Genomic DNA, 14,700 nt, shown 5'->3' on the forward strand with positions numbered 1-14,700 from the left:
CTGTGGTTCTAAGAGATCATATTTCAAAGTACTAGGAAGGAGTTAACTTCAAAAAGTTGAAATGCCAGGCCTTATTTTGTGAAAGTCAACAAAAAAGGCTACATGAACACCCACATGGAAAAAGAACCTGCCTGTAATGTATTGGGATAAACTGATGTAAATCTTTGAAGTAACAAAAATAGGCATGTGCTGTTGTGGGTGGTAAAAGAAACAGCTGCCTTTTAAATAAGGACAGAAAGGCAGGATGTTTGGCATCAGTGAACCTAGTTTGGAACCAGAGAGATGCGGAGCATGTAGAGCTGGTGTGTGTAACACTAGATCCATTTCGTATCGGGTACCAGACACCACAGAGCTATGGCCACAGGCTCAGTGTTCCCAGGTTTGTTGTCTTGGGAACAGTTAGACCATTCTTTTGAGTGCCCTGACCTTGCCTTTCTTTTTCTTCTCATTGCTGTCACAGCTGTTGTGGCATAGACCCTAAGAGGGCAGTGGCCACTTTGGAAAATCAAAGCCAGAAAAACACTGTGTAAGAGATCTGTCCAAAATCAGAGTCGTTCACCTACAGAATGATGACTAACAAACACATCACACTACTTGTGGAAAACTTCTGTCATACATTTATGATCAGAGATACACATTTAGCCTAAGTACTGCTCTAAAACTGTCCATATCAGTTATCAAGGGCTGTCCAATGTTAAGAAAACCATCAGTGGCTTTTTACTTTTTCTGAAAAGCATGTCCATAATGATCTTTATCACACAAAGCTAGAGCACAGATGAAATAGATCAGACATAGCATGACTTTAGTAACAGTCTAATAGATAGAAGAAAACAATGGTTATTTTTGGTGTTAGAAAAAAATAGATTTGATTTTAGTTGTACCATTTTTGTGTATCTGAGAAGGGTGATCCTTCTCAGACTTGCATTTCAGGTTAATGATAGCCTTGTCCAGTGCAGCTTTCAAAATTCTCAGGGTGCAGGATAATGATAGTGGAAGTTGAAGAACTAAAGACAAGAGTCAGAATACAGAAAGCTGAGGTCAGGTGGAGCCCACTCTCTTGATGGGAGAAAAGAAACTGCTCAATGACTGCAGTACATTTGTTTATACACTCAGATGATTGATGTAAGGTGACACTGTTATATCTACCAACTTGTTTTCTCAGCTTGCCTCAAGTACCAGTTTCTTTGGGTTGTAGCAATTTGTTCATGTGGCTCACCTTGGGCACTTTTTGTTCTTGAGACTGGCTGTATTCAAGCCCCACATGTGTGATCGAGATCCATCTCCAGTTTTAGGTGCTCCCCACAAGTATCTACCTCATAAAGTGGGATACCACATTTAGTGAAATAAAGACACATTAAGAACTTTACCAAATATCTCACATATGGTAGGAATGGAAACCATGTTAATTATGATCCCTAGTTTATTATTATTATTATCACTCACTAACCTTTGTCCTATATAAATTACAAATGCCTGGAGGGAAAAGTCATATTTCATAGCTTTTTATGACCATCACAATATCAGAAACAGCACAATCATACATGAGAATAAATGGTCTCTATACCTCAGTGCATGTACAGAGAAAGGCTGGTTTTGTACCATGGTTTCCATTATTGCGTGAATATAGAAAACTGAAAAATGTTTATTTTACTCTTCTGCCTGTCATCTCCTACAATATTAAATTGTGATTGGTATGTTTATAAATTATCTAAATTATAGCAATTATAATCGTACATCTCTACTATTGATCTGGTCTTCCTTAAAATTACGTCTTTCTCAATTGCCTACATTGGAAGCATTCAACTGACCTTTGATTAATCTCAAATAAGATTTGATATAGTCCTAGGTTTTAAATGAAGTTAGCTCAAAATTTTACTTATTCATTGCATGTCATTTAGTATTCTACCCTTCTAAACATCTTATTTTCGAATCAACCATATGGAATTTTGATGCAAAGGCTTATCTTAATTCTGAGCTATTCGATAGCAGAGTAATTACTACAAAGCCATCAAGTATCACCAAACAATTTGCATCTCCTTAGGGAGTAATTTTCCTGCAGGACAGATAGCAGTTGTCAACGGACTAAGAATAATTTTGTTTACAAGCACAGATTTAGAAACCACTAAACAAGTATGAACATGCACTGGAGATGTGACTTTCATTCTTAAGTCTGACTTTAAATCATTATGATTTGCATGCTTGCAATGGAAAAATAAAAGGATTTCAGCTCTTCTGATGAAGAATATGAAATGGCTCTCGACAGTTCTTCTCAACCCATTAATGGGCATGTGTGACACAGGCTTTCATTTTGTTCTTGTCAGCTTGATTCTAAAAGTACTCATAATCAGAAAAATAATACTATATTTTTTCCTTAAACTAATTCAGTTTAATTCAAACCAATTCAACAACCGTGAATCAATCACATTTTTATGAAAGACACTATGCATAAAGCCTTAAAAGTATATTTTTATTTTCACAATATTTTAATTTTTTTGCCTCTTACAGTGCAGCAAGACACCAAAACACTGACATGTAGACTTTTGATAGCAGATATTTTCTCAGTTGCTTGGTTACTCCTTCTCACATGAGATACTTTAGATTAAAAAATTCAATTTATTGCTTGAAAATCTCAATTTATTCCATCATGAGCACCAACACTGTTGTGCTGTTTGACTCTGTAGAAATAATCTTTGGCATTATAAACATTATGAGTTTGTCCATTAATAAATTGCCCTACTAGAAACAGCATAAATGATTTATCTCATCAGTGCCTGTGATGTTGCTGAAATTGACGTTTCATTATAATTTCCTGCACTGGAATTGCCTTCAAAAATAAAATAAAATAAAATAAAAGAAATTTGAGTATAAGTCATGGATGAGTATAAAATGTTTTGTGTTTCAAATGTTAGACAGATATAATATCGGCACCTTATTAAATACAGTTTTTACATTCCATCTAGGTACCTCCTAGTCATTTAGCCTTTCACTTCTGTGTGGTTTTGTATTTTATAACATTAATTAAAACACCATCATGCTGAGAGTTTCTTTGCTTTCCTCAGTGACTTTTCCTGGAATTGATGTACTTTGACAGACTGAAGCTATATTGCAGTAGTTATAGAAATAAAGCTGAATTGGATATGTTCTTATTCTCTGGTGATTTTCAATAGCTAAGTACTTTATCTGAGCTTACATGATGGTTGTCAGCAAGATTGTTACCTGAGATGAAGAACACCTCATCCACAGAGATGATATAATGGAATTATTTAGCTGACAGTTAGCTGTGCTTTCATTTTTTTAGTATAATGCTGTATCTAATAAAGTGAGAAGAACATATTTTACATCTGTAAGACCAGAAATTTTTAAAAAAAGATCATTAGGGTAAACATCCATCTACATAATATCACATACAGATTATTATTCATATTCAGATTAATTGTTCAGATAAATGAGTAGGTAGATGAATGGGTCATTTATAGCTCAGGAATCCCACTAGAAACTGTATCTTGCCCAAATTAAATGATTATAATTATTTATTTCATAAGTACATTTTAACAATGTTCATAATAATATTAAGATAACTTTGAATAAATGAATTTTTGCAAATCAGTGAGGTTATAGGATTTCTATTGTGATTGTTGCAACTATCAATTTCAATTGAACTTCAGTCAACTATAAAAGTGTCTCAAAAAGAATGAACACCAGGATATTCCCAATTCATTTACTACATAGACACAGAGCTAAAATGAAGGCCACTTGTTCTCCTTCTCTTGCTTCATCTACTAATCTGTCAATGTAAGGAAAAAATCTCTTAATCTCCTATGAAGTTAATTTTTATATAGTTTTCTGGTTTAGGAAATTCTATATATCTATTCCTTGGTCAATGCTTTTGTTATTGTTTTGTCCTAGATATTCCAAGACATTTGCAGTATGACCTTATGGTCATTTACCGTATAATCATCATAGCAGGCTAGGATCATGCTACTGAAAGTGATATTTTACTAAGGCATAATATTATAAATATTCAGAAACTGTTGCTACAGTGTCATTTATCTGGAAAACTACCTTGAAAAGAAAACTAAAGAAACTATAGGACAATGCTGATTTTAACATTCATTCCAAGCATGATGGTGCATGCCTGTAATGCCAGCACTCAGGAGGCTGCAGTGGGAGAATCTTTGTGAGTTCAAGTCCAGCTAGGCTACAAAGTGAGCTCAAGGCTAGCCTGAAATGCATAGTGAGGCCCTGTCCCAAAAAGGCAAAAAATATAGTGATGCTGGATTTTAAAATATTAATTATATAATTTCCTAGGTAAATATGTTCTTTCAAATATATTCTAAGACAATCAGAAAATATTAAAATTTTAAATGAAGACAGTTCACTAAGTAGCTCTATGGGAGCCACTAGAAGAAAGGTTACAGGTCCAGTGTGCAGCAGCACAAATATAGATGGGTAGTGATAAGCCAGGTCAAAACTCTGTTCCATAGCTCAGAACAAGACACATTCTTTGTGTACTTTTAATTCAGTAATGGAATACACAGTCTCAATTTACTGGACAGTTTCTGTTTTGATAGTTGTATCACTGAAAAAGAAATGGAAATTGCTTAAGTGTAAATTGTTGCTTTCCTATCAAAGATACTTTAAAAATGTAAAGAAAATATGGTAGAATATAGGACTATGATTTTCACTAAAAATTTTCAGTATTAGATTACACTGTTGACTTCATAGCATCACCATAGTTGGTGAGAACAGGACTAGCAAGACAATGAACTCATTTGTCTTCTGGTTGTGTGCCAGCTGGGCATTAAATGAAGAGTTTCCTGTGCACAAGACTTGTCTGAGTTTGATAGCTGAAGAGCAGACATACTTCATGGAGTGTGTGATGCAGTGCTGCATGGAGCAAACCCAGCTTCAAGGTGAATCCAAGAAGGATACAGATGACAATTTCTTTTTCTGCTGATGCTTTGAAGTCACATCTCCAGATGGCTACAGGAAGAATCAGGCATGTGAATAATAACAATAAATGCTTATGGCCATGCTGATAAGGTTACATTCTGCTGAAGTGTACTTCATGTGCCAGAAGAATGGAGCTAATATTCCAGGAATTCATGAACAGAAGAAAGAAACTCTCACAGTTACTGACTAATGGTTGGAGATAAATCTGTTCATTGTACAATTTGCACAAAGCCAAAGTCACATCTATGGCTGGGAGAAGAAACATTTGATAGCTACAAATTATTCAGGTTTAATTCTTCTTAAAAGTGTAAGATTGCTAGAATATTTGTTTGGGAATAGAAATCCACAAAGAAGGACAAGACAGTGGTACAAGAGAACTTAATGAGTCAGTGGAAATTCTTTAAAATATTGGTATTTAAATAAATATAGACTTTTAAAATGAAATATATGTCACTTTCTATGCAACCTCAACATCACACTACCGTTTTACTAGGACATGATTAGTAGATAGATGTTTTATCGGATACCATCCCTGAACTAGCCAGCTTTTCCATTCTTTGGACAAAATATCTGAAATATACAGCATAAAAGAGAAGAAGTTTATTTTGACTCCTGGTTTCAAAGGTTTCAATCTATGGTTGGGTAGCTTCAAGGGAAAAATGACATAAGAGAAAAATGTAACAGAGGAAAGCTACCTACTTCATGGTACCCCAGAAGCAGAGGGCAGGAGAGACCCTGAGAAGAAGGAGTCAAGGGACCAAATGTAGCCTCCAAAGTCACATCCCCATAAACTATGCAAGCATAACAAAAAATATTCAGTGTTAATTTCCTAGATGTTGCTCAAGTCAGTCAAGGTGGCAATCAATATGAAGCATCACAATTATCTAGATAGAATACTAAATAAAATATTTATTGCAAGAATAATGTCAAGAGACAGGCCCTATCCAGCAATAAAATATTTTCTGAAGCTCTGAGTTTTTGTAGTGGTACTGGTGTCAAAATTGACAGATCAGTGGAAGAAATTACAGATCTTAGAATGTATGAACATATACTATATGGTAAATATATTGATTATTCAAAGACAAATTATTAATTCTTATACATTTTTAAAGCAATTAATATATAAGAAATATATTATAAAGCCTAGTTATAAATATCAAATTTCCTTTCCTTTGCAAAGTTGGAATCCAAAAGCAGTTCAAGACATTACCCAGATATTGACAAAGAAATTTAAATAATGGAGATTTGTATAGTGACTGCAGTGGCATATTACCTGAATATTACTGCAGACCTGAGGAAACATGAAGTATTGTTTTTGTTTCCACAGAAAGACAGGAGGTCAAGCTTGGGGCCATTTGTGGTGACAATTAAACAGAAGGACATCATGTAAAACTAGGAACTTTGATAGTTACATCTGTAGAAAAAGAAGAGTTAGGAAAAAAATTGATCTATCAGCACAGGAATAAATGTGAACTTTGTTAGATTTACTCTGAGATTTGAATAAGGATGTTCTTCATAGAGAGTTTATAATTATCAAACTACTCTCCTAAAAGTGCTTGCTTTCTAAGAAAGCAGAGAAAGTCAGGCTGACCACACAATAAAAAATGACAACCTGCACACCATGCTCAGAAAAGTACTATTTACAATAATGAGAGGTTGAAGCCTCCCAAAAATCTTTGGATTAATGAATGACTAAAGCAAATGTGTCCTCTTTTCCATCTTGCAAGATGGCAAGTGAAAAAAACTGAGAAGCCAGACACTAAAGAGAAGAAACCAGAAGCCCAGAAAGCTTCTGCCAATAGTACCGTTAAAAAGGGTAAGGTAAAGAAGGCAAAAAAGTCCAAGAAGGGCCATCCCCACTGCAGCCGAAATCCTGTCCTGGTTAGAGGAATTAGTAGATACTCCCGATCTGCTATGTATTCCAGAAAGGCTTTGTACAAGAGAAAGTACACAGTTGCTAAATCAAAGGTTGAGAGGAAAAAGAAGAAAGTTCTTACTACGATCACAAAACCGGTCAGTGGGGACAAGAATAGAGGTAGCCGGGTGGTTAAGCTTTGTAAAATGCCTAGGTACTACCCTACTGAAGATGTGCCCCAAAAGTTTTTGAGCCATAGCAAGAAACCCTTCAGTCAGCATGTGTCGAAGCTTCAAACCAGCATCACTCCCAGCACCATCTTGATCCTCTTCACCGGGCATCACAGAGGCAAGAGAGTGGTCTTCCTGAAGCAGCTGGCCAGTGGCTTGCTACTTGTGACTGGGCCTCTTAGTTTTAATCGTGTTCCTCTACAAAGAACATACCACAGAAATTTGTCATTGCCACCTCTACAAAAATCAGTATGAGCAAAATGAAAAATCTCCAAACACCTCACTGATGCTTACTTCAAGAAGCAGCAGCTGAAGAAGCCCAGACACCAGGAAGGTGAGATCTTCAACATCGAGAAAGACAGATACCAGATTTCAAAGCAGTGCAAGGTGGATCAGAAAGCGGTGGACTCACAGATTTTAGTAAAAATCAAAGGTGTTTCTCAGCTCCGGGGCTAGCTGTAATCAGTTTTTGCTCTAACAAATGAAATTTTTCCTCATAAATTAGTGCTCTGAATTTCTTACTGAGAGCCTAATTAAATACCTGACACATTAAAAAAAAAGATAGTGTGGTATTTACAAAGGAATTTTTTTAGCCTTAAAGAAAGAAAATTATGACACATGCTCCAATATGAATGAAACTTGAAGACATTATGCTAAGTAAAATAGTGCTACTTAGTTAAAGACAACTACTTCATGACTCCACTCATATTAAGTATCTGAAATGGTCAAATTCATAGAAACAAAAATACATTGGTGATTACCAGAGCTAAAAGTCAGAGGGTGGAGTATAAAGAGAACTGTTTAGTGAACAGAGTTTTGATTCTATAGCACGAGAAAGTTCTTCAAAGTAAATATACTTAATAATACAGAGTTGTACACTTAAGTGAATTAAAATGGATTATATTAAATGGATTAAAATAGTTACAGATTTAATTATGATTTTTTTTATAAGTGAGAAAAAGGTGACAGTTTGGGAACAACAGAAGTGTCAAGAACAAATAAGCCAGTGCTTTCTGGGAGGACAATCCCTAAACATTGGCTGTCTAAGAGTCCTAGAAGTACAATCCCAGATGAGTAGGAGCTCATAATTTAAAACTATAAATATCATACAAAACAAATATAAGAAAGATGAAGCAAAATAACTAATGGCAACATATAATTTAACAAAATTAAAAATCAACAGAAAAGTATATACAATAAAATAATAGCAAAAATAAAATGCCTGAAAAGTTATAGAGAAAAATAAAATAGGGAAAAGTGAAAGATAGGTTTATAAAAGCTAACGACTTTAAAAAGTAAAATAGGCTGGCCAAGTAGCTCAGCTGATTATAGTGCCTACTTAGCAGATGCAGCAGCCAGGGTTTGATCCCCAGTTTACCATGCCGGCCCCACCAATGGGGCAAACTGAGACAAAAATTGAGACTGGGCATAGTGGCACGCATGTGTAATCCCAGCTCTTGGGAGACTGAACCCAGGAAGATCCCTAGGAGTCCAATCTACGTAATTACACCCTATAGACCCTCTAGGCCCTGTCCTAAAAATACAAAAAAAAGTAAAATAACTTTTACATGTGACATATATTATCATCAGTATTTAAAATTCATGATCTTAATAGAATAATATATTATTAAAGATTTGCATATTAATCTGAAGAAACTTTCAGAAAATAGGACAAAACTCCAAAAGATCTAATATAAAAGAGACTAATTAAAAACAAAGATAGAGAAAAGACTAATAGATAACCAACGAAGATTAGAAGGTGAGATCAAAGAGAACTGAGAAAAGGTGATACATGATAGAATAACTGGTAAGAATTTTTTTAGAATTGATTAAGCAATTAGTATTCTAATTCAAAAAGGGCAACGTCATAGTGTAATATCTGAATACCAAAGACTTGGAACATATGCAGATACAAAATGGTCCTTCATTTATATCCACTTTTTTTGTTTAGTTTTGTCAGAGATGGGGATTCCATTGCCATTTAAATATTGTAGGTGCGTGAATTCAGCAAAATAATCCTATATAGTCTAGTAGTCCATAATAGTAGTCGGTTATCCATAGGGCTGGCAATTTCAGAAGGAGTTGACTTGAGCCTTTTACAGCTCAGCATATTAATATGGCTTTACTTTTTATACCTCATTCTACAAAATAGGATAGATATACATCTACTTTCTTTTAATTCAATGAGAAGAAAGATTTGTACTAATAGTGTGTGGACATGATATCATATCTGTATCTTATACTATAACTACTACGAAGACAACAATATGCAATGTATTAATTATTGTAACTGTCCTACTAACCTTGTCTTGAAACTGTCTCTTTGTTATGTTTCTCAATAAAATTAAGAAAAAGAAAGAAAGAAAGAAAGAAAGAAAGAAAGAAAGAAAGAAAGAAAGAAAGAAAGGAAGGAAGAAAGAAAGAAAAAAAGAAGAAAGAAAGAAAGAAAGAAAGAAAGAAAGAAAGAAAGAAAGAAAGAAAGAAAGAAAGAAAGAAAGAGTTCTCTGGTACTGCAAAAAGAAAAAAAAAGAAAGAAAGAGTTTCTATTCAATTTTTTGATCCATCTTGCATGCCTGTATCTGGTAATCTGAGCAACAAATTTGATGATAAAAATATGTGCTATAGCAACCATTGTCTCTTTCCTTTTTTTTTTTTTTTTCTTTTGAAATTCTGTACCATTTTTCTTGTTTTATCTTGCCTTGTTCTTGTTGTTTTGGGGGGTTTTCTTCTCACTGTTTTGGGTTTTTTTTCTTCTTTAAAATAAAATTTAAAAGTAAAAGAAAAAAAAGCCTTGGAGTACAGGAAAATTCTCTGGGTGGACTTCCCCCCATTTCTTTTCTTTTTTTATGTAATTAGGATCTACAGGGTCTCACTATGTAGATTGGACTTGTAGTCATCCTCCTGTTTTCAGCTTCTCAAGCACTGACATTATAGGTGTGGACCACCATGCCCAGTCTCAATCATCATCTCAGTGTGCCCCGGAGGCAGCGCCTGTATGGCACACCTGGGATTGAATCCTGACTGATGCGCTCTCCTTAAGCAGGTGCTCTAGTCTGCTGAGCTATCTGGCCCCCTCCACCCCATTATCTACTGAATTTCTTTATAATAATTGCGTGTGGCTTTCTAAGATAGAGGAAGAACTGCTTAGAACAGATGGGACAGTTTTGTGCCTCAGATTAATAAGTCCTTTAGCTCTGCATCCCAGGGCATTCTATTACTCATGGCATGTAATCCAGGGAGAGAGCCTCTTAGGGTGTGTCAACCTGCAAAGAAATTACAACACCTGGGAAAAACTGGCTTTACACCTGCTGAAGGCTAAAACTAGACACAATCCAATCACCATGTACAAAATTTCAGTCCAAATGGATCAATGATTTAAATATCAAAAGAGAAACATTAAATCTTCTGGAGGAAAATGTAGCTAGAAATCTTAAAAATACAGGGATAGGTAGAGAGTTCATAAACAAAAACCAAACTGCACGGGAAATACTTCAAATAATCAATAACAGGAATTTCATCTTTTTGAAAAGTTTCTGCATTTTAAAGCAAATCTCCAACAAAGTAAAAAGAAAATCCACAAACTTGGAAAAAGTTATAGCCAACTGTCACTCATACAAAGGCCTTCATCTAGAACAAAGAATTTTTAAAAAATCAGGCCCCACAGTTTCAAAGACCTAATCCATAAAACAGATATATGAGATGAATATACCCTTCTCAGAAGAAGAAATACAAATGGCAAGTAAATATATAAAAAAAATGTTCAACATCATTGGTAGTCTGAGAAATGCAAATTAAAAGAACACTGAGATTCCATCTCACCCCATAAAGAATGACTAACATCAAGAGGTAAGCCAATAACAAATGCTGAAGAGGTTGTGGAGAAAAAGGAACACTTCTGCACTGTTGATGGGAGTGCAGACTGGTACAACCACTATGGAAATCAGTGTGAAGATTTCTTAAGATGCTAGGATTGGAGATACCATTCCAGCAAGCTATTCCCCTCCTGGGTATTTTTCCAGAAGAACAGAAAACCTCATTCATAGTGATATATATGCATTCATGCTTATAGTAGCACAATTTGTTATAGCTAAATCCTTGAAACAATCCAGATGCCCATCAACTAAAGAATGTGATATTGTTACACAGTAAAGTATTATTCAGCTATAAAACAGGATAAATTTGAGTCTTTTTTTGGTAAATGGATGCAACTAGAGAATATACTCTTAAGTGAAATAAATCAGCCCATACATCCAAACATCATATTGTCTCATTGTGTGTACGTGAAAGAGAAAAATGGTATCTGAAGAGTACAATAGATTTTGGGAAAAGGTAATGAACATAATCAAAAAGAAAGAGTTGCTGAGTTCAGGAGAAGGACAGGAGATGGTGTGAGGGAAAGAGATTTATCTATGTATGTAAGCAAGATTGTTTGGACAACTGTACTGTGCATTTCTGCTGGTCTATGGAAAGAAACAGTCAATGCTTTAATCTGTTTAATCTGCTTTTTCCAAATGTTTCTCCTTTTTGTCTTCTTAATTTCTTATACATTCCTTTATTTTTTTCTTTTTCTTCCAGTTTTACATGTGTATATCTGACAATGTGAATCACTGGTTGGAAGACAACAGTATATGTTACAACAAATACTGTGAAATTCATATTACTTTATTAAGTGAAAATATGTAAAAATTTTATTTTTTGTTTTAATTCTAATTTGTACTCTCGTTAAAAAATAAAAGAGAAAAGAAAATACAGCCCCTATATTCAAGATACCGCACTTATAGCAACTTTCCTGAGTCTTGGGGCCTGACTTACATTGGCCCTCTGCTTTTCTTGTCTTTTACTTCTTGTCTATAAGGAATAAATTCACTTTGTGTAGCTTGTTGCATATGAGGGTATTTGGCTCAAACTTGGACAAGTTAGTAACCATTGAACATTAAATCTCTTCAAAAAGAGATCTTAAAAGCACAAGAGAGAAAAATATACAAAATAATATATCAACAGAATTATTCTTACTCATAGCAGGAAAATCTAAGATATAGTGTAATGATATTTTAAGTTTTTAAAAGAAATTATTAAATTGTAACTATGTTCCAAGATAAGTTATTTAAAATAGTAATATAAAGACATGTTCAGGTAAATAAAAACTAAGATGTCTTCCAACCAGTAGCAAGATCACTGAAAGCATGCTAAATGATAAACTTGAAGAAGTAAATTGAATCCAGAATGTCTATATGCAAGAAAAAATGGCAACAAAGTTGGTAAATTAGTCAGTAAAACTTCTTCCTCTACGGAGCTCTTTTTTCCTCTTCATTTTTTTCTAGTTATCTTTTATTTTAGTCTAGTGTATTTCTACTTTGATCAGAGAATATACATGTAATATTTAAGTTTACCTCTTGTAATATTCAGGAATATGGTTCATAAAGTACAGCATATCATTGGCTTTGCTTAGTGTTCCATATGTAATTAAAAAAACTTCACTATAGGCTAACTGTATATAAATAATTTGATACTCATTAACTGTTTTGTTCTAATTTCTCTATTATTTTGTCTTTGTATTATATCAGTTAGTAAGAGAGGGACATGAATAACCCTGGGTCTGGATCTTTGTTTCAGGTGAATGTCATAATTCAGTGCCAGCCAAATGTTTTAACACAAACACTACAAATACTGGATACACTTCAAACATCATATTGGACAGCTTTTAGAAACAAGAACTGAATGGCCTAAAATTGGAAAGATGAACTAAAAATTTCTGGGTGTCTTCTTCCATGAAGGTAATTGATGGTTCTGTTTATTGGCTGAGAATCAGAGTTGGTATGGGGACAGATTCTACTAGAGAAAAGAAAATCACTGGTTTTTGGAGCTGAAGCAAGGATAGCAAGATCAATAATGAAACAGAGAAGATACAATGACAAGGCCAGTTAACCACACAAGAGTTCATTGAATCCTTAGACCAAACAAGAGACCAAAACATCTATACTAGAAGGGAAAAGTAAAATTAAACAACATTTCACAATGTTAAGGAGACAAAACTTCTTGTAAAGAAGGTCTATAAGAAATATATTGTCATGTTTTTAAAACATTTTGTACATATCTGAAATCAGAGTTGAAAGAGCTAAGCTCAAAATTATGGAAAGGAAGAACATTCAGTATGGAAGGGACAAATATCACTGAACTCTCAGTCAAAGGGCTGGTAAAGACTCCTCCACAGAGAATATATGGATCATAAAGGCCTATTGAAATTTTCTGCAATTAAATACGGCTTAGGAGAAAAGCACCATACAAACCTGATGATATTTATCTGACTTTTGACCTGTAAAGAATGGAAGTTTAAAGAAAATTAAGTTTCAAATCCCCCAAGAATTGAACTTATAAAGTGGGTTTTAAAGAGACCTACCAGGATTTCAAACAAACAAATGAACAAACTGAAAAACAAGAAATAAAAATTGAAGTGGGAGGAATTTCCAAGAAACATGGAAACATTAGAAAGAAACTGGATTTTCCTTAGTCTGTCTCTCATTAGATATCAGTGTGTCTAGCTGTCCACCCAGTGGAGGAAGCAAGAAATATCAATTGATGAAAAATGTCTACTGAGTCTTTTATGTAATAAATAACACACCAAACAAAGACAGAAAACAAGCCAAAACTATGAGAGCAAATGACTAATAAAAGGTAAGGCAATTAGGTGTATACCATCAGGAAAGACCAGCAACACAGTGTGAAAAACTCAAGAACAGCAGTGGAAGTTCAAGCCACGGGATGGCAAGTGAGGTAAACCTGCCTTAATCTCTTGCACAAAGACATGCCATACAGAAGGAGGTGAGTGGGGTCTCCATTTTCTTTAAAGGGTTCTGGTTGAACTCCCGTAGTGGAGCAACCCTACTCACTTCACTGCCAATTCCTTAGAATGAAATGAGGGAAGAATGATCCAGTCACAATGGAGCAATGGCAGGTTAGATCTGGCAGGGGAATTCTGCTGAGAAGTTGGAATTCAGACCAGCTAGACTTCACTCCTGTGGCTACCAAAAGTCAGTCTTATTCTGAAATACAAACAATGAAAGCATCCACTGGACTGAGAGTGGCACCAGTCCTACTACACAAGCAGGCAGCCATCCTTGGTTTTCAGCAGGACAAGAGCCCTTCTCCTTCCCAACAACCAGAGTATAAGAGGAGTCAGTAGTATGAAATAGACAGAAGCTGTGCAAGGTCCAGGAGCCAATGATACACAAGTCTGGGAGCAACAATGGGCTTTCCCTGCCCAAAGGTGCCATAACAACTGTAAAGTTCTGTAGAGATAATTACGTGAAGGAGAAGTTGGCATCCAGAATATTGTCTGCTTAAAACCAATCCTAGTCCCTATATCTAGAGGCCAATATCAGACCCATATGGAGAATAAATCCTACCGCAAACTCGTCAGGATTACACAGCACATTTCTGGGATCTGAGTTGGATGATATCATAGAACTGTGGGCACCAGAGGAAGTTTACTATTTTTCTTTTCCTTTGTTTATTTGGTTTTCCTTTTATTGTCTGAGACTGGTGATCACAAAAAAATGAGATCTCTTAAAATTAACAAGGGACCACCCAAAACCAATCCAACACTTACAAGATGATACAAAGAATAATAACATAAATTGTTTGGAGTTAATGAAAAAGCAGGAG

The 14,700-nt window shown here is 34.9% G+C and overlaps 1 pseudogene; it reads left to right on the forward strand.

The window, feature by feature from the left end:
- Positions 1 to 6,696: 6,696 nt before the first annotated feature.
- LOC105742146 lies at positions 6,697 to 7,551 on the forward strand (annotated as a pseudogene).
- Positions 7,552 to 14,700: the final 7,149 nt, after the last annotated feature.

Source organism: Octodon degus, unplaced genomic scaffold (assembly GCF_000260255.1).
Source record: "Octodon degus isolate 3935 unplaced genomic scaffold, OctDeg1.0 scaffold00038, whole genome shotgun sequence".
NCBI lineage: Eukaryota > Metazoa > Chordata > Mammalia > Rodentia > Octodontidae > Octodon > Octodon degus.